The 6,000-nt window shown below is 37.0% G+C and overlaps 1 protein-coding gene across 1 annotated transcript in view; it reads right to left on the reverse strand.

Moving 5' to 3' along the window:
- The window catches only part of LOC127435314 (IQ motif and SEC7 domain-containing protein 3-like), a 151,054-nt gene extending 146,233 nt beyond the window's left edge, over positions 1 to 4,821 (reverse strand). Inside the window, exon 1 of the mRNA XM_051688705.1 lies at positions 4,739 to 4,821. The gene's annotated coding sequence lies outside the window, so the exon portion shown is untranslated. The remainder of the gene's footprint in view (positions 1 to 4,738) is intronic.
- Between the last annotated feature and the right edge of the window lie 1,179 nt (positions 4,822 to 6,000).

Here is a 6,000-nt window from a genome sequence, read left to right on the forward strand (position 1 = left end):
ATAGCCAGTCAGTATAGTCCTAATCATGAGTGGCACTGGAAATAGAAGGAGGCTCCAGCAAGCCAAATAATGTGTGTACATGTAAAAACTCCTAGAGTACAGCAATCTACTGACTGGATAGACTTACTCAACAGCTATCTTATATACAGTACATACATAAACACAAAAAGCCATTGCATATTGTTATATATTGTTATAGAACAACTGATGCATATACTAAATACAGGTACTTTCAGATAAACAGCCTTTTTTCCCCCCCATTTAGAAGTCATATGTGAACAGGATTCATAACCGAAATGGCAGTAAATAATTTCCAGATGTTGGCTGGCTTTAGGATTTGTAACATTGGTGGAAAAGTTCAATTGATGCTACATGTAAACTAAGCCATAACATTAATGTTTCAAGCATGTACAAGCGTTAGAAAATGTATTGTAAGTATCCTGTCAAAGAGTTTGAGCCAATCACAGCTGGCACAGCTGGTTTAAAGGTAATTTCGGGTGGATGACAAATGATAAAAGTTTTAAAACCATTTTGATGATGACGTGTGAATAATAGCAAAACATATAAAACAACGAAGCTGTTACTTTAAATAACAGAATAGTTTTTACTGCAATTTAACCCTTAAATTCATGGGTGTTTCACCAAACATTATTACATTGGGTCTTCTGTAACCCGTTCACGTATATCTATCACAAATGGATCTACAAAATGCCCAGACAGTATAAAATTTTCAAAGCATTTTCAAGACAAAAATAATATTATATTTTGATGTTTTATTTTTCACTAATCAAAGAGATTTATCGGGATTTATTACTCCCACGCTAAAATTTTATAAGACGCAACTGTCTGTCAAATACATAATGAGCTACACATATGCATTTTCTCAGGCACTTATTGAATCTAAACAGACATAAAACTTACAAAATATAGTATATAGTAGTCATTTTTATTAATGTAGTACTAATTTGTCTTGTAATAAACAAATAAATAGATATCCTGGTAAACCTATAGATATGAAATAATAAAAATATAATAAATGTAAGCGCAAATATATATTGCAACACTATTAAATCTCTCCAAAAGATGGATGAGGTCCTGGGTCGTTGCATTCAGTTCAGTAAGTATGGTTTCACAAACGATTTACTTACTGTATATATTTGTGCTGCTCGTGTTTCATAAATAAGGCAAGGGACGGATCATGGCCTTCAAGGCCCCTGGGCACACGTCTTTGGAGACATGGTGGTCCCTGACAGTTTTAGGCCCCATGGCATTGGCCCCACTTGGCCAGTCCATAATCCCATTGTCCAGCCCTGACTGAGACCAAATGGTTTAGGATCTGAATGTGATACTATTGCTCTAATTGAATAACGTTATGTAATATCACTTTATTAAATGGTTAATTTCAAAAGAGGAAACAAGCCTAAAATGAAATAATATTTTCATATTTTAAAATACAATAGTAATATCTAAACTTCCCTTATATTTTCTGTCTTTGTGTTGTACATGGTTTTAATGCATCTGTAGTTGTTTTAGATAAATCTACAGTACTAGTATTGTCTAGCAGTATTCCGCAGTGTCCGGCTCTGTCCTCTTATCTGCCTCGGGAGAGATTTCACACCTCTGCAGACAGAAAATCAATGGCATAATGCAGACACACAGAGATTTGTGCGAGTGAATGCATATACTCAACTTCATAAGCACAAACATTGTTACATCCATATACGTCTATGGAAGAAGGCAAAGGCAAAGATCCATAACATAGTGACTCACACTGCAGCCACGTTTATGTAAAATTATTGGTTTCAGTACATTCACACGCCACAAATTATGCACACACAAGCATTGTCACAGATGTTGTTGAGACATAAACTCCACACATGTGCATTGTCAGCGAATATACTGTAGGTAGACCTATAAAAAAACTCATTGTTGATTTCACTTTATTCCATCTTTCACTAACTACTAGAATTTAATGAACAAATTACAGATGCACGAACAGACACAAATCTAAATCTGTATAAAGCACAACAATGACCGTCCACTTATTTAGGAAAAAAAAAAAAAAAAAACAATTCATATTAATTTTCTCCATAGGGATTTCAGAGTATTCTTTAATTTACAGTTCTAAGCCTTAATCAAATCAACCAGCTCCAAGAGGCTACAGAAAGTATCTCATCATTTAACAATCTCAGAGCTCATGTTAGATCTGTCTTGAAAGTTGTATGCATTATTTCTAAAAATCCAATTCTATACAGATAAAACAAATAGGATTTTTACTTCTGGAACCCTACTGTTGCACTGTGTATTTCTGTTAAGTGGGTCCTACACTCAAAAAAGTAAGTTATTACCCTTACTTAAAGGTGGAGTAAGCGAGAAAGACTGTTGATATTTGAACTCAACTGCCAAACAAACACACCCCTTCCATCAGTGCTCCTTCAGAAGCTCCGCCCCCCAAATTCATGCAGGCGCAATAGTGTTGTGTGGATCGATTCGATCCAATATGTCTATTTTCCCATTTACAGAGCCAGGGCTGTGTACAAACACCAGCTTTTTTTTCAGCACACACAGAACAGACAGTTAGCGGACCGTGAAGAGATATTCGTGGAATTTGACAAAAAGTGTATTGGATTAAAATGACTTACTCCACCTTTAATTGAATTATATATTCATATGTTTAAATCTAATTTATGTCTTTCATTAGGAATAAGTCGGTTTCATTGTGTGAATCTGTTGGACTGTCAATTTAATAGTAACTGCTTATAGAGCTAAGCAGCACTAAAATCACTTATCACGTTAAAGTGTAAATCCATCCTTAATTTAAGCAAAAGTGTCATTCTTCACCACAAGGGTTACCCCCAAAACCCCAGCATAACATACATTCTTTTTAAATACCAAACGTAACAGAACTCTAAACATGAACGAATCCCCTCCTATTCTTATCTTGCTCAAAAATTCATGAAATAACACTTAATTTCAACACTTTTCCTCCATATCCAGTCCATGCAAAGCAGTTTCATCAATGCTACAGTACATTAACACCACAAAAAGTATTAATGTAGTCCCAGCTCAAAACAATAATAATAATGATTATCATAAAAAAATTAAAAAAAAAAAAAAAAAAAATTTATATTAAAAATAACTATTTTATGTTTTACATACAGTATATTGTAAAAATACAGTATATTATCACAGGAAAATATATATATACTGATACCCATGACCCTGCATAGGACAAGCGGCCATAGAAGATGGATGGATGGATGGATGGATGGATGGATATATACCGTTATATCTATATATTGCTTTATTTATTTTTTTAATTTTATTTTTTTTATCTGTCCATAGTTAAAAAACAACAACAATCTTAAGGGTTACAGAATTTGCACTGTAAAAAAGGTTTAAAGCATTTTTAATATATATATATATATATATATATATATATATATATATATATATATATATATATATATATATATAAAAGGCCTTTAGTAATATTAAAAGCAGATCATTCTGTAATGCAAACATAATACTATTAGATAATTCATCTGAGCAAAACAATGGGGGGATGGGGGAATCCAATCTGCAATATGAACACTCAGCGAGAAAATGACAAAACATGTTTGTATTCTAAATGAAGCCCCAGATATACGTAACTGTGTTCCAGTAAGATGCCTAGCATATAAGGCAGCATAATTTTGCTGCCTACATTTTCGAACAGCCTTCATGTCAGCAGCGTGCCAATGATGACTTAAAATGCTGTCTCACTAGGACTGGCACAAAGCTAGAGCATCTGTTCAGTCCCCACACATCAAAATACAAATGATAGGTAGGCCAGCATGGAATCTGTACAGCTCACTTTAAATATGTTACAATATTTAAAGACTCCATAAAATCACTTGACGTGGGCAGTTTGTGTTGATGCGTTTCCTATTAAAACAGGAAGTAGGAGTGGGACATATTGGGGCTTGTTTCTTCACGTAAAATAGACAGTATCCTTAAGTTTAAGTCAAATCCATGAACCATGATTTGCTATAGACAGGTGGTATTAAGGGCAGGGGACATTCTCATTCTACAGAGCATTTTATTGGATAACAAATTGGACAAGCCCATGAAATATGTCATCAATATTTTTGGTCTGTATCTTTGGTACGTATATCTACTAATATTTGATCTTGTGATCGATGTGTTAGGTAAAATGTAGTTTGAAACTTTAAAAAATGTGTCTTGAGTCCATTCTCTTATGCTTCATCAACCTGTTTTTAATCAGCTTTCGATTTTTTGCTTGTACAGCTGGATTTGCGCTTACTGCCTCCTACAGGCTGCATTTTGCAAAAACATGGAAGTGGAATTGATTTTGTATTTTTGTATATATAAATAATCGTAATGAATTAACATGTTAATTTGACAGACGTAATACAGAAAAGCCACAAAACTCCAATTTAGATTTTATGAGGCCTTTAAATCTAGAAGTCAGCAGATTAAACAACACAATCAGCATAGATTCCTTGTGGGCCTAGAGATAGTTTATAAAGCTGATGGAGATGGTGATAGATGTGTATGAGATGAGGATGAATGATGAACTCCAGAAAGGTCCAGCGCCCTTTACCAACTTAACCTCAAACACACTCTACCACTTAAAAGAAACCATCTGAAACACACCAGCCACCAATCCCCATGAGCCTGAAACACTCAATCACACGTCCCAAAGACCACAATCGCACACTGCCTTGCTCCCTACCTGCTTGTTTTTGAGGTCGAGTGAGAGTTCATAGTCGGAGGATGTGGAGTGGCTGCATGCTCCGTTCCTCTGCACTCTAATTGGTGAAGCAGTATGATGCAAGCTTGGCCTCCTTCCTGCGCCCCCCATACTTGAGCCTTCCCTCTCTTTCTCCTCCATCTCCTTCTTCTCATCCTCTTGCAGTTGTTGTGGTGGTTGCACATGTGGGTTTTCTTCCTCCTTTGCTGTCTCTTGTGCCTTCACCTCTTCCTTTTCAATCTCCAAACACTCAATCTCCTGCTCACTACCTCGATCTCGATCTCCATCGATAGACCTTGTTATGGTGCTCCCTACAACCTGAGGTTCAACTAGGACCTCAGGCTGAGCAGTGCTGGTGGCATTTGCCCTGGGCAATGGCGATGCAGCAACTATGGACTCCTCAGGTGAAGGTGTCGCAATCGGGGAAGGGAAGGATGGCTCTTCACTGCAGAAAGGAGGAGAAAACGAAGAGTCAGCCTGCAGTCCAGGCACCATTTGACCTTGTCCTCCAGCTCAGGGGGGGTGTGGCCCAGGGATGAGTTTAGGTCAATCTCTCCCTCCCTTTTCTCTCATCAACTGTGCCCATCAGGGCAAAGAGAAAGAGATGAAGCGATTGTCTGGGGTCAGTAGCCCCTACTGCCCATTCCAGGATGGACCCCAGAGAGTTACCCGACAACCAGAAGGGGAGGGTGGGACATACAGTGACTTTGACACCCGACATGTGACACACACAGACAGGAGACACAGTCATGCAGCTATCAGTGTGGTATGTTTGCTGCTCTTTACTGCTGTTCACGAGTGAACAGTTCTGTGTGATTTGCTGTACAAAGTAGCTATGCAGTGGTTCAGCCTAATTCAGTGTCATTCCGCAAACCTACTTGGCCCTGCCACTGAGGCAGGACCACACCCATAAGCTGTGATGTTATGCATGAAAGTTTGCAAGAGGGGTGAAATAGTGGCGCTGATGGTTACTGGTTATTTTGGGCAGTCTAACCCCCTGTACAATGACATGTAATCTATTAGAAAATTTAGAAAATTTAGATTTAGAAAATTTAAATATGCCATTTTATGAAATTGTCTTGCCAAATTGCCATTCAGTACACATCTTGTGTTTTGCTGTACAAAAGTACAGTTCAAGTTTACTTAAAACGCCTAATGTAATTTTCTTACATTTCATTCATGATACAATTTACTGCCAAAACAATGAATCTGTAATCCAAGCTAATCCAATACACTATTTTCAT

Source organism: Myxocyprinus asiaticus, chromosome 45 (genome assembly GCF_019703515.2).
Source record: "Myxocyprinus asiaticus isolate MX2 ecotype Aquarium Trade chromosome 45, UBuf_Myxa_2, whole genome shotgun sequence".
NCBI lineage: Eukaryota > Metazoa > Chordata > Actinopteri > Cypriniformes > Catostomidae > Myxocyprinus > Myxocyprinus asiaticus.